General features: G+C 45.3%; 1 protein-coding gene and 1 long non-coding RNA gene across 2 annotated transcripts in view; one reads left to right on the forward strand and one right to left on the reverse strand.

The window, feature by feature from the left end:
• LOC135371295 (zinc finger protein basonuclin-2-like) overlaps positions 1-15,544 on the reverse strand; it is a 192,927-nt gene that overhangs the window by 147,597 nt on the left and 29,786 nt on the right. The window lies entirely within an intron of this gene.
• Positions 12,549-15,544, forward strand: part of LOC135371299 (uncharacterized) — a 47,387-nt gene continuing 44,391 nt past the window's right edge. Inside the window, exon 1 of the long non-coding RNA XR_010415556.1 lies at positions 12,549-12,628. This is a non-coding gene — a long non-coding RNA (uncharacterized LOC135371299). The remainder of the gene's footprint in view (positions 12,629-15,544) is intronic.

Here is a 15,544-nt window from a genome sequence, read left to right on the forward strand (position 1 = left end):
TTGAACAATGATCGGCCAGTTGAGCATCTGACCCAACGGTCAGTTGGGGTGGGGAGGTGTCTCTAATAATCGTCCTTTTTGCCGGCGAAGTTCAACGGTCCTTAGCGGTTGGAACATGTATGGTTATTATCACATTCGAAGGTGTGGGTCGGTCGGAAGACGGGGAGATCCGTGTTCTGTGGTAGATAGAAAGTTGGAGGAAGGCCCTGCCGCTTTTTGAAGCGATGTACGCAGTGAGTCGTGAGGTTGGGCTTCTCTGCAGCGTTTCTGTTCGACTGACCGTGAGGAGATGAGCTATATAAGGCTAGTGTAGTGTTTCTTGGTCCCTGAGAGCGAGAGTATATATATATGGAGGTTATAGCGGGGTGAGTAATACGTTGGACTTGGTCAACTGGATGGAAAAAAAAAAAGGAAAAAGAGGAAAGGCGTTGGTGATGGTATTTCTTCTGGACTCCTGGACCTGTACTTTAGCTGTAACGACGTGATTGATACGCTAAATTAAAACTTCAGTTCCGAAAGTGTTGGTGATGATAAAGCGGAGTGAGGTATACGTGAAGGAGAGGGTGTGTTCGGGGGAAAACGCGTATAGTAAGAAAACCGTGATTGAGCCAAACTCATAGTTACGACAAGGCATAGTAAGGCCGGCAATTGGGATCACGCCTAAAAAAATACTGTCGTAGAAGCGTCATGGTAATTTGCACGCATTTCTCCTTTATTTAGTGTTTACACAGCTTATAACATTTCGAATGTTTACAAGGCGGCATCTCATCCACATCGACTGTCCCCAAATAATTTGCTTGGGGAACTTCCGACACAGTGTGTTGCGGTACCATTGAAGTGAATACGTAGAAAGAATATTGGTATAGAATGATGGAAAAGATATTCATTGTAGTAGAAACGCGCACATTATATAGAGAGATCCACAATATGCATTGCCGAACTGCGCACTATGACACACACCACTGAAGTGCACTACGACGCACCACACTGACAAAACTTATATTCTCCTGCGGTCCAATATCCCTTTTTCTCTTTTTCTTTTTCTTTTCCCTTATTATTTTTAGTGCTCAGCTAACCTCATAATCACTCTGCTGCTTTTCTTTGGTTGCTCCTATAGAATTGCTTTGTCGCTGCACGAAATAAACTCTCAACGCTTCGCCTTCGAAACAAACATTGAGGATACACACGCAACACTTGCGACTGTGAAACACACTTTTCTCCTCTGTCCGCACACACTCCTTTTTCCTCCCGAAAATCGTCAGCACATGCCTCGCGCATCACTGCCCGCACATTAGTCTATAATCCATTAGCGCAACGCACACTTGCTTTTGTCTCTCCTTATATGGACGCGCACATCATCCAGCACAAAGTGCGCAGAAAGCACAACAGTTCGTTGTCGCGTCATGTGCGCTTTTGCACACGCCGGTAATTACCTTCCCTCCCACCTTTTTTCCGTACCTTCATTACCTTTTTCTTTCCTTTTTTTTTTGTTTTTCTCTGTCTCTATGGTCGTTCAGCCCGCTTACGTCGCTACTGCTGCTCCACATCCCATAGTTATGTGGCCCTCTCGACTGCATGGTATATATATAGGCCGTCATCTTCGTTTCCAATATAGACCGCTGCTCACGCTCGATGATAGATGAGCAGAGGTGTAAAGCATGTCCAGTTGTCTGCATGGACGAACATGTGGATTCTCTCACGGATGATGCCCCCGTTGTATATACGGCGCGCTGGACGTCCAGAGATGTGGAGATGGAACAGTGCGCTCTCTCGCATACTATAGTATACAATGAAAGTGATTTCGATCACTCGTCAAACTGGGGAATTCGCGTCGGAACGTTTTGGAATATGACGTGTTGTTGTGGCTGTTCTTATAAAGGTTAACTGCTTATTGGTGCTATGTTTTCAATGTAAGCATTTTTTTTGTCAAAAAATGTGTCACGCTGTTTTGTGCCACTTGCGTAAATCCTTTCAGTTTGTATACGAACGTGACAAGTAAGGATGAAAGTGGTGTGATGTGGAAATAAAAGGGAATGAAGTTGGAGCAAGAGATGCTTTCGGTTTTGATACACACTCTGAAAAAAAAAAAAAAAAAGAAGAGCTTCATTGCATAGCACGCTCTGCGCCAACCATCGCCACGAATGCGATAGGGTATTGTCGCATTCTGATTCATTTAAAGAGAGACGGGGGCGTACGCCTTTTTGTGCTATCATATATCCAAATTGACACAAAGAGGGCGTACGCCCCTATCTCTTTTCGAATCAGTGGCGATAACACGCTCTGCGCAAACCATCGCCACGAATGACAGGGTTATCTCCTCTGATTCATTCAAAGACAAATGGTGGATGTACGCCTTTTTGTGTTATGATATATTCAAATTCACACAAAGAGGGCGTACGCCCCTATCTCTCATCGAACCGGAAGCGATAGCATGCTCTGCGCAAACTATCGCCACGAATGATAGGGTTATCGCGTCTGATTCATTCGAAGAGACACGGGGCCGTACGTCTTTTTGTGTTATTATATATCCAAATAGACACAAAGAGGGCGTACGCCCCTATCTCTCTTCGAATCACAGGCGATATCACGCTCTGCGCATATCATCTCCACGAATGATAGGATGATCGCCTCTGATTCATTTGAAGGGAGCCGGGGGATGTACGCCTTTTTGTGTTATCGTATATCCAAATTGACGCCAAAGGGCGTACGCCCCTGTTTCTCTTGGTATCAGAAGCAATAGCACGCTCTGCGCAAACCATGACTGCGACGAATGATAGGGTTCGTCGCAGTGGGTTGCGCAGAGCGTGCTATGCGGTGAAGTTCTCTTTTTGGAGTGTAAGGAGTGGTCCGGCTTGTGATCGCTATTTAACTCGTGGGCATACAGCCCTGGGACGTGAAACATTTCTTGTACCTGACCGGAACTTTGCCTGACAATATCATATCAGGAACTGCAGTAAAATACGTATATGAAATAAAATAAGCACATCATGGTTTGAGGTAAATAACTGGAAGTACAGTTTCATTAGTTGAGCAGCACTCTCTTCACAAATCAGAAGCCGTAAACGCTATAGTTCTCTGTGCAGTGGTTGGTCCTGAACATGCTATGTAGCGAAGGTCGAACATGAATGATTCATATAATTTTATCATGGGTGACGTCATGTATACCAGTCGATCATGTGTGACATCTTGACTCTTGCACTTTGCATAATTCTTCTTTCGAATACCGATCCTCGTTGTCGACAACGATCCTTCGAAACCAACCTCGCTTGTGTAACCCTCAACACTAAGCATACTGGAAAGGGTATACAGACTTTTTTTTTCTTCGTCACCCACATAGCACATCAACGCATCATCCAGATCCGGAATATCCGTTTCTCGTTTTCAATTGGCCATTCCTTTCTACTCTTCCACGTTTTTAGCACCAAATCGCAAATAGTGACGGATCGTCGAAAACGAGGGTCACCCATAACGAGCTTCTATGATGCACATTGCTCAACAATTGCCATTTTTCGTCGATCGTTGGCACTCAGCATAGAAATTGTGCAGTCGGCGGAAACACTCTTGATCACTTCGTGCTGCAAACTGCGCGGACATGATCTGTGTTTGTGTGAAGGGACTTCAAAATAATGTACCAATATTTGCGACGAGCCAGTAGGCGTCTTTTGTGAGACTCTTCGTAAAGAACCATTGAGTCTCCATAGGATTCTCTACAGAGGAAGCGCTGGGTTGGAACGAAGAATGAATGAAGGAGACGATATTCCAGTCGACTGTCCGGAACGCAACTGAGGGGGGGGGGATATGTGTATTATATATAAAAAAATAAGAGGGAAAGGTTAGCCACCGGTATGGTGGCTTGCTATTCCCAGGAAAAAAGGGGAAAAATAAAGGCAAACAAAAAGAAAAACAAAGAAAAAGGAAAACAAATAAATAAAAAGAAAAACTGAGGGAATTTGAACTTTGCCTACGGCGTTTTTGCCTTCTGTTTTTTGGGATGGGGTCATGACTCGAGTATGGGTCGTTCTCTTCCATTTCATCCTTTGTTTCCTTTATTTTATTTATCTATTTATTTATTTATTTATACTACTAGCCTACAAAGCTGTTGTAGGAGCGGGACAAAAACAAACAAAACGTAAACAGATGAGAGACGGTACAATGGCCAAAAGTATATAGTAAAGGTCAGCAATAGTACACAGGCATGTCCGAGAGACATCTGTCTGAGTTGGTTTGGGGAGATTGCAGGTTTACAGGTTGCAGAGCGCTGAGCTCTGCAGCGCCCTTCAGTGTAGCACAAGTGTGCTGGAGTAGCCGGCTTGACACATGTGGAAGCCACAATATCCATACTATTTTTAAGTCAAATCCAATCCAATCCAACCTAGGTTAATGCGTGCAGAGGGAATGATGTGTGCATGATGTCTTTTTTCTTTTTTTTTTTTCGTTTAGGTTCGCCTCAAAGCCCCCACGTTTTAGCTTGCAGCGGGTGGGTACTTTGACAATCTTTCCGCGCTATACGTGAGGATAATCAACGAAAATTTAGCTGGGCGGAAGGTACGGGCATAATGACGTCAACGACCACGCCTGCCATTGAGGGGACAGGCTCGGTAAAACGGACATAAAATGGCGCCGCCGCTGCCGCTACCGCACAATGTTGCGTAATTGCGAGCAGAGCAAGCAAGCAAGCTGTGCTCGTTCCCAGAGACGAAGCTGCCGCGGAAAATAAAAAGGGACTGGTAAAGATATGACCAAAAATAATGGAAGCTGCTTCTGTGCAACTGCATGTGGGGCGGAGAACAGTTTCTTCTTTTTGATGTTTTTCTCGAGTCTTTCATCTTGCACGTGGCGACAGCTGCGCGAAGGTCCGCTGTCACGATTAATGTCACCTGGCGGAGGGGAAACTTCCTTTTATTTTTTTATTTTATTTTTTGTTTCTATTCATTAACGTCTGGCTCGCGAGCTGTTATGAACCTTCGTGAAGCGATAAATCACAGAAAGCGCGTAAACTTGGATACTCGCTAATTTGCTATACGGTGGGAAGATCTTCGCGGTTTTTTGAATGGCGGAGAGGTTTCGTTAATGGAGTTTTATTTATTTGTTTCGGTATCTTCAGAAATGGATTGTCCCTCGTTCGAGTCGTGCGAGAGTAAGAGGTATAGCAGGTGCTGCTTTATATCGTCCGATAATATGGCGCTGTAATCTAAGGGAAAGGGGAACCGAATGCAATAGTTCAGCATAATGTTAAAGCAGCACCTTATAGACGCGGACACAAAGCACATGACAGGACGACTGCTGTGTACTCTTTGTGTCTGCGTCTCATCGCTTTAACATTGTGTAGCACCGATACCAGCTACCCCACATCGCAACTTTAGTGCAACAGGTCAGAGATCAGGTGGAGATTATGACTTTGTAGAGACTTTTGATGAGAGACATCTGATGGCACAAAATAACAGCAACAAATACAGGATGACAGTGACAGCTGTAAAGAGATGTTTAAAGAGGTATGAATAGAAATATACGCAAGGTGCTAAAATATATAATGAGGTTCTTCTTTAATCGTTCAAAAAACGCAACCCTGCACTCTAAGAAAAAAGGTTGTGAAAAGGTGGTAACTTCAATAGTTACCACCTACACTCTTACGGCTCTTCCAACTCAACACGCTTGACACCCCTACATGTGCAGCCTGCTCTACCGAGGGCAACACTTCCCACCTACTCCTCCACTGTCGCCTGTTCGCCGCTCCCCGTGCCACTCTGATGGAGCGGCTAGCTGCCCTAGGGCTCAGGGAGGTCACGCTGGCAACGCTACTGGGCCCTCTGCAACGCCCCATTCAGTGGCGCGTCGGAAGGGAACTCGTACGCTTCCTTACCGACACAGGGCTCGCGCTGAGCCTGTGACTGCGCCTCTTCTTTCGCTCTTTCCGATTTGTCTTTATTTTTTCTTCTTTCTCTTTATTTTTCCTTTTCTCCCTTTTCCTTTTTGTAAGCGGGAATAGCAAGTCGGCTGCTGGAGCCAGGCTAACCTTTCCCCTCTTTCGTGTTTTTGTTTTGTTTTGCAATAAACCTATATTCCCCCCCCCCCCTACACTCTTAGAAATGAACTTCACCGCATAGCACGCTCCTAGCCAACCATCATCTAGAATGATATCGTTATCTGCCCCGATTCGTTGAAAACGGGGGGCGTACGCCTTTTTTGTGAAAATTATGAACAGCATAAGTGTCAGAGAAAAGGCGTACGCCTCCCGTTTTGAACAAATCTGGGCAGATAACGATATCATTCGAGACGATGGTTGGCTAGCAGCGTGCTATGCGGTGAAGTTCATTTTTAAGAGTGTAGGTCAACATAACGTCTGATAAGGGGTGTAAAAGGGTGGCAAAAGCAATTATCATATACCCAGATTGCTACAAAAAGGCGTACGCCCCCTCGCTCACCGAATCAGAAGCGGTAACCCTATCATTCGTGGCAGAACGTGAGGTATAGGGGGTAGAACGTTGCAACCTTTTAGGTACAACATATGCGACAACTATTACCTCCTAAAAGGTGTAACTGCTGCACCCTTTTTCCTGACGAGTGTGGTGTGCCTGTAGTCACGTTCAGTCAAAGAACGATTCCTCGAAGGTGCTGGACGTTTTTTGTGCTGTACGCCATTAGCATGCTTTCAATCAACGTACTCTCCAACCACGTGTTCAATAGACTCTCAATCAACTCTCTCCAACCACGTACACACCCAGTATGCAGCACAACTCCAAAACCCTAGCTGGCAACCGATTTCATACCTTCTTATTCCTCACACGAGGTTAATCTCCCGCTCCATTAAATTCGAAAGCATACTCCGGCAGGGAGACCCTTGATTACGACTTCTCATTTTCTGTTTTCCAATTTGGCGCAACTACTGGGGCCTGCACCGTTCATGCGATCAACGCTTATCAGTGCACGGTCGCATTTGGACTGGGCACGACATTATTATTTCACGGTCTCCCTCCTGCACGACTTGGCTCAAGGCGACAAGCGTTTCGCATGGTTTGCCGGTGAACTGTCACCGCATCCGGCTCCGTACGAGGAAACTCGTTTTTTCTCCGTGGCGAAATGCAATTATGTCTGCCTCGTCTCCACACTCTGCAGTGGCGCGCATTATATTTTTAATGCACTCGCCGCCGACGCAATGTGTCTCGCTAGGGTGACGTCCTTGGCATGTTGGAATATGTCCTTTTCTTGATAATACGCGTCGGATAATGCCTTTTAATAGCGTCTGTGGCGAGCCATGCGTGAGAATCGCGCAACCTGCCGTGGACGACCACCAGGTCGTTTCTATTCCTTTTTTTTTTTTTTTTGAATAGAAACATGCGATTTAGATGTTGTGACCGCATTCTATAATAATAATAAATACATAAAAATTATAATTTAGGGTCTAGTCAACCCTGGATTTTCGAATTCCCTGGCTTCATAAACAGTGTCCTTTTGGGACTCCTTTTGGGACCTTGGAAGTCCCTTTCAAAAAGGGTTAAAACTTGGGCGGGTCAGTAACTCATATTTAAACTCGATAAAACCGTTAGCGCGGGGACAAAGACAAGAACATGTGAACATGTGAGTAGTGGTCTTCTATTGAACACGTGAATAGTGGACTTCTGAATAGCTAACATGTGAATAGTGAATAGCGAACTTGCGAGTAGAGCACCTGAGAAGTATGTTTTTCTTCGGGGGGGGGGGGGGAGTTATGTTAGGAGTAGCAGAACACGTCCGGAGACGAGTATCAATTTCTCCTCTATTTTTTCTTTGCTTAAAAACAAACAAACAAACAAGAACGTGCACAAAGAAGATGAAGCCGCAGCACTGAAATGCCGACCAAAGAATTTTATTCCGTCCAACCGGGCTCTAAATACACTTGAGTCATTCCCTCTCCCAGCTCCTCCTATCGTGTCAGTTCACTTCCTCCAACTCTCCTCCCCACCTCTCCTCCTCGTATCAGTTCACATCCCTTTCTCATTCCTAACCCCGATTTACGAATCCCTTGGTTCATGAACGATGTTTTCGGGGACGTTAACCGTTCCTAAACCGAGGGCTGACTGTATTTTCATTGCTATAGGGTGTAAACATCACGCTCTTAGAAACGAACTTCACCGCATAGCACGATTCTAGGCAGCCGTCATGTCGAATGATATCGTTATCCGCTCTGATTTGTTGAAAACGGGAGGCCTACGCGTTTTTTGTGACACTTATGCTCTCCATAATTGTCACGAAAAAAGGCGTACGCCTCCCGTTTTCAACAGATCAGAGCAGATAACGATATCATTCGACATGGTGGTTGCCTAGGATCGTGCTATGCGGTGAAGTTCGTTTTTAAGAGTGCAGGGTCAGAGGACTGAAGCGGGGAGTAACTGCGGTCGAAAGGACTAGAAGCTGCAATTGCTGCCTTGTTTAGTCCTTTTCTTCTTACAGCGCACAGAGAGTAGTTCGTAATGCTATCACATCCTTCGCGTGATATAGCAATCATTCATCTCAATTCTCAATTCAATCAATTCTACTGCTACCGCTACTAACGCTGCACGCATGCCCTCCCGCTTCACTACGAACACGTGACCTGCCAATACATTGCCAATACAAAGTCACTGAAACGGTAATTTCCTAACTTTTTTTAATCACACAGTTTCCCTAGAATCCCTACTAGCGAAATCTTTTGCTCAGCCCAATATTTTTTCAGTTTTCGCTGCAGGTATATACGCGGGGGTGTAAAATACGGGCTACCAGTAAGTATATCATGTAGTTGTTCCCAGCATTATACAGACACCCACCCACAGCGCCTGCCTTGCTTAAGGAACGACACCTTGAGAAAGTCGGGGCGGCACTTTCTTATGCACCGTCTTGGCGGCAACTAATGAAAGGACGATGCAAATCACTTCCACCTTTCCAACGCTTCATATACGCCGCTTTCTGGGGACGCTGGTCGAGAACACGAGATCTTTTTCGACGGTATTTCTGATGTCTTTCGGGGTGATTTTTATGTTTTACTCTTAGCTAGAGCGTACTGCTTTTTTAAACACAACGCTACGTATACAGGTGTTAGCTCTCTTTTACTGTGAAAAACCAATGAAAATCGTTCTGTGGCGCATCATATGAGTTATAGCTAGAGTTCCGTGTTTTCGGTGTTAACCGAAAAGCACCGAAAACCGTACTCCGGATAAAATTTCCCGCATTCGGTTTTAATCGAAAAATGGCGAATACAGAGGGACATTCCAGGAACGATGACAGAGATAAATTGCTGCACATGATCAGCAAGTTGTTGATGCTGGCCAGTAAAAACATCGAAAAGCGCCGATTTCGTGAAAATAAATAAACACCGAAGAACATACGCCGAATCGGCCCAAAAACAAAAAATCGAGAACGCGAAACCCTAGCTATAGCACATTGCGTGTAACTTCAAAGCGCGGGCCGCTAAAATTCGGCATCTATTTCTGTGTGTGCTTTTCTGTTTTCTTTTTTTTTTCCTTTGTCCCCGCGAACATGAAACGTAAAACAACCGAAGTTGTCGCGCCTGTAAAATAATTGTGACACTGTTCTATAGCGTCTCACTATACCAGGTACACTAGACTCACTAAATAAGTGACTAAATAAGAGCCACTACATCTCGGTATCTGACATCTACAGCTGTACCAGATACTTGCATGTCTCGGTATCTAACATAATCTATAACTATATCGCGATATGTTTCGGTATATTCTCGTTTGTAACAGCAATTTATAGAAAAAAAAATACCTCTACAGTGGTCTTGTTATTGCACTGTAAAATCAGAACTTCACTGCACAACACGCCCGTGACCATATCCGTACGCTCCTGGTCCTCAGATGGAAATAAAAACAATTGAAATTGTAATTGAGATAATCGGGAGACAACGATATCATCCTGAATGCAGGTCTTTATCCGGTGAAGTTATTATTATCAGTTTTTATACTTTTTTAGTGCATCATTCGAATGAAGTACCCCACACTCTAAGAACAGAACTTCACCGCACAGCACACTGTGCGTCAACCATTGACACGAATGATAGGGTTATCGCTTCTGATTCGAGTAGAGAGGGGGGCGTTCGCCTTTTTGTGGCAATTTGGATATATTATAATTGCCACAAAAAGGCGTACGTCCTCCTCTCTCCTCGAATCAGAAGCAATAACCCTATCATTCTGTGCAATGGTTGGCGCACAGTGTGCTATGCGGTGAAGCTTTTTTTTTTAGAGTGTAACAGCGGCCGTAGCTTTCTATTTGTTCTGCTCGGGCACAGGCACACCTCATCGCCCCCATTCTCCTGGCGGATTAGAGCACGAACTGAGCTCATCCAGCCTCGGCCTCACCGATCCGAACTGACTGACACAGGGCTCGTGCTGAGCCTGTGGCTGCGCCTCTTTTCTTCCTCTCTTTCTCTTTCTTCTTTTTTTTACGCGGGAATAGCAAGTCGGCTTTTGGAGCCAGGCTAACCTTTCCCCTCTTTCTTTGTTTTTTTTTTTTTCTCTTTGCAATAAACCTATATTCCCCCCAGGCACACACGATTTTGTTTGGTGAGGTTATATTTTTATTGAACATTTCTGCTAGCAGAAAGCAGCGTCATTTTTCGCATTAGGAAATATGCTAAAACGCTCTTTCTTCTCTCTCTCTCTCTTTGACAGTTTAAAATGGTCAGTGCACCCCGCGCTAACTGCCACATATTCCTGTATAACGTCAAATGCACCACCTATTGCACTGTTGCCAGACAAATCCACTTACACTGTTTAATCTCACAGTCTGGTACCTTGCTGTGCAATCTCAATATATTCCAACTCGTCCTTATGTAATATTAATGCTCGGAATTAAAGTACTCGAACACGACGAGGCATTCCTGCTTTTAAATTACGGACTATATACCCTCTTTGATTACAGTGTACAAGACGCTGGACAGGCTCCTGCAAGAAGCCTTCTTTTTTTTTTTTTTCATTTAAACCACGGGCGGCATATAGTCCGTTCGGGAGCAGCGATCAACGTATAAGTGTGAACCGAGTGGACGCTGTCTTGCTTGCCCGAAGCAACAAGATTAATGAAAACAACGCGCAACAAGTGGCCTCGGCCGTGTACGGCACCGCTATGTAGACCCCACCCGGCCGAAAGGGACAGACAGAGAGAGACCACACCTATGGGTGGCTCTCTTCCTCAGGAATGCCTGCCCGCGCGCTGTGTCTGCGACATACGCCACAGATGGAACCGATAATAGCAATGCCATCCTTCTTCGGATGCAATGTCCTGCAATTGCTCCAGGCTCAATGGGGGCCTCTTGATTGTGATCGAGGAGACTATATAGAGTGGATCGCACACCGCCATGGGCCATGTGTGTGTATATATGCGTGGTCCAAGTTACGTCCGGCTTCTTGGACACGGTAAAGTGGAGGGTGTTTTTGTTTCGTTTCGTTTTTTTATTTAGACATACTGCCAGCCCGCAGTTGGGGCAAAGCAGGAGTGGACAAAAAAAAAGAAAAATAGTAAGTGCAACATGACACACTCATTCCATCAGGTCGTTCAGTGCAGGCACAAAGGCATGAGCAGTGTCAGCATCAACCGCACGTGACTGCAGGTGATCACACGTACTGCATGGCTGATCTTCCCCTTTTATCTTTCCTTTGCGTTCTTTTTTTTTTCTTTTTCTGCCAATAAATCCCGCACCCACTCTAAAACGGTACGTAGGAAGAAACTAAATTTAAAACAATGTTACGCCGTGAAAACTGTTGGAACTAGTGATCGTGCGTCTACCGAGTTCGCTGGCCAGATAAAGTAGTCACATAATCTGATGTCTGAATTCTGAATTTGCCGTGCAGTAGTTCGTAAAAGAACTTAAGTCGTTTAGTCTCGCTACTAAGGGTTGTAATCCAGATTGTCTGTATATAGTCTTGTTATTGTATATTGACGAGTTTCTTCGGTACGAGTTAAAAATAAACCTCGGTGCCCTCATTTGTATGTTTTCTAGTTTTGTAATTAAGTGCTATGAGAGCCTTCCAATTGAGTCTCTCCTAAGTGTTGAAGGTATAGCTGAATACAGTGTCGAAACGAATTTTGCTCTTTGTCGCTTCTGAGATACGATAACAACGTCCAAGAATCTAGGCTTTCAGCCTCTACAGAATTCCTTCTTTGCACTGTTTCTTTGTATTTTCTCTGAACAATATGAATACGTCATTGAATAAGCCGTGATGTCCCGATACATGAGAATGATTGATTCAAACTTGCAATTGTGAAGCCTTGCAATCTACTAGTAGGTATGAAATAGACAAAATATTATACGCTAGCTACTTATTCTACTTTCCTCGAATCATCGCAAGCCATAAGCCATCGAGCCAGCCATGATGAGCCAATCAGCTTTCCTACTACTGCGCCACCCTTCTAATGGAGTGATACGATTGGTCTCTGTAGCTTCCACAGCCCAGACTTCTAGGAGCTAAAGGATGTTACGAATGTCGATGTTACGATGTCGCTGAATTGGTTGGTGAAATAGATTATGCCGAAGGCGAGTGGTCGAATCTAACATTCACTTTTTCGTGTTCCCTTTTTAGTCTTCAGCTATACTTCAGCGACGAAGATGACGATGACGATTGTGGCACATTCATTGGCTCGTCATTGGGAAATATTGCAGGTATGTAATCCGGGAGCCGGCTGTGCTGTCCGGGTGTTTTGCCTGGGTTTTCTTCAGACGGGGGGGCCTTTAAGACAAATGTCGGCACAGTTCCCTGTGAAGTCGGCCCAGGACTATCCATCGATACATCGGTATATCGATATTTATTTTAAAAATACCGATATATCCCTCTCCGAACATCAATTCCCATCAAGCATTTTCATCTCCACCACTGCCACCACGTAACTGCAACTGCCATTTTGCTATTGAGGCGTTCACGATAACCGTTTCGAAAACATGCTCAGACAGCCGCTTTACTCCTTCGAAGTGGCACCACTTTATACTGACATTTGATGTGAGACTGCTTCCTGTATATCGTGTCGCCTTTGTATACAGTGCTTCCAATACTACTGCGCTCAGCGTTTGCACGAACAACCGTCCCGTACAAGACGCACATATAAACAGGTGTGAATATCCGGTGGCATATTAGGCCTCTAAATTTTTCCCTCTCGCGTTCAAACACCTCTATTCAACCTTGAGCATGTGTAACCCTTTTTCACCTGCGACTGCACTTGCGCACCGATATAATTCGAAACCTGCATGCGACGAGCGTTCCGCGTAATCAGGCACCGCGCCGCGCCTCCCGATCGACGCATATATCTCCAGTAGGCATTCATTGACGGCAGGGGCAAATGGATGAAGGTGGCAATTACTGGGCGAGCCGATCTCCCCGCCAAGACAGTGCGACACTGGCTCAGGATTTATGTTCGGTAACTACGCCGCATCTCCATACAAACCGGACCTTATTCGAACGATCAGTCCGCGCCCAAAAAGGGGGGCAGCTATACTCCAGCTATTATCGCCTGCTGTTTGTGCGTGTATACGAGAAGCGCGTGCGATATGATCCTATCGTTGCTCTGGGCGCAATGCTGCTGCAACGTTTGGACCCGCGTCAGTTGCCATCATTAACGAGCCGGTCTTCTTTTTTTCCTTCTGGGAGGGACTGTGAATGGCAGACGAACCCCTCAAGCTGTTTGATGTGGTTGCGGTGTGTAGTGAAGTTGAACTGCGCCGTTGGAAAGAGCTCCTATATTTTGTTTGGACGGCCTAGTAAAAGCGCCTGCTTTTATTACGGGGCAGTTATACGGTTCCTTGTATACGCGATCGTGATTATTATGATCGCAGCGGTGTATATGTGCAATATCGCGTAGTGATTGCAGCGTTCATTCGCGATGAGCTACTGTGTTCGTGGGTGGTATGGGGTTGCAGCGCAAGATTGAGGTTCTCTTAACGAGCGAAATCTGTAATGGTTTAAACGGGGTTGCGACCTTTGCTGCCCAATAGTACCCCTTTTATATATATCACTGAAACAAAAAAAAACAAAAAACATGTTTGCACTATTTCGTGTTTCAGTTATCTTTCATTTACCCTAGCGGACGTTGTAATGAAATAGACTGCCATCAGGTTGTCTGGGCCAGACTACTGCCCCCTTTTTTTTATTATTATTAAATACAATCCACTATCAAAGAGATTGCTCCATAGCGCCCACCAACATCGACAGTCGTGTATGTCCGTCCGTCACCGTTGTGAGAGAGAAGAAGTTACAATGGCCTCGAGTCGGCTGTGGACGTCAGAAGATCAGGGGGCTTAATCACTTGCACGCGTTACGAGCTAACTAGGGACGGGGCACTCGTTGAGAAGGGCACGTGATAAAACACGTGCACGGCGCTCTTCGCGCGATTCGTGAAGGGCGTGGTACACCTCACGCGCAATATGTCACGTGCCCATCTTTTTGAATTTCCCGCCACTCGTTAGCTGGTAACGACCGTAATGACGATGAAGCGATTAAGCCCCCAGGTTCGGAAGATGTTTGTCAAGATGTCTGCAACATTTCAGAGGTGCAACATTTCTCTCTCTCTCTCTCTTTTTCTTTTTTTTTTTCTTTTGCATAACACATATCTGAGGACAAAAGTCAGAGCCTGCTAAGCGTTCCAATGCGGGAGCAGTAATATTTTCTGAAGCGTGATGCGTTAAACATTCCCCCCCCCCCCCCCCTCCCCATGCAGTCTTCATCAGAAGATGCATCTGGGAATGCTGAAAGAAACAGTATCAGAACAACAACGCTGCATTTTGCGAATATCTTAACCGCGGTAAATAACCCCAAAGTACCGTAAAACGTGCCTTCCACCGATCCAACGACGAGTACAAAATAAATAAATAAATAAATAAATAAAAGGAATGATGGAAGAGTTGCCGTATATACGGTGTCCGTTAACATATGTCTCATTGCACAGAACCGCATTCGTTACCTCACTTCCGTACAACCTGTGACCCTCAGAGGGGGAGGGGGGGACAGCAAGGCCGATTGAACAGCGGGGGCCATTCACGTATTCGGGGGATCGTGAGGAGGCAGCGTGCATGCAAGCAAGAAAGCGCATCCGCCGCATCACTGGCAGTTCTTCATGCGTTAAGCGATCACGCACTTCCAATCGATACGGATGCGGCTGGCTCGTCAAAACGGACTCTCTCTCTTTTTTTGGTTGCTTCCTTTATAAGCTGCGTGCCAACAGTCGGCAGCGTTGCGTGCTGCTTGCTTGCTCACCATGGATCGGGCGCTTAAATCTTCAATGGAGGAGCCATTGGGCCAAAGTCAAAAATGCTGAGAGATAAGCGTGCGGCTTCTGCTCGTGGCCACAATGTGAATGGTGCGCAGACGGACTCTTCTTGTGACGGGTACCTCTCGAGTGCCTCCTTTTATTTATTGAAAGCTCCCCGCTCATCATTCAAATAAAGTTGTTGTCGTTGTTTATCTATTTATTTACGTATTTATTTATTTATTTATTTATTGTAGAATGTTATTTTAGGTCATCTGAAACCTATTTTTGACGTACGTTTTGTCTTCGTGTCTTACCAAACACGCTCTGAAAGCAGGGTGGT

This window comes from Ornithodoros turicata, chromosome 10 (genome assembly GCF_037126465.1).
Source record: "Ornithodoros turicata isolate Travis chromosome 10, ASM3712646v1, whole genome shotgun sequence".
NCBI lineage: Eukaryota > Metazoa > Arthropoda > Arachnida > Ixodida > Argasidae > Ornithodoros > Ornithodoros turicata.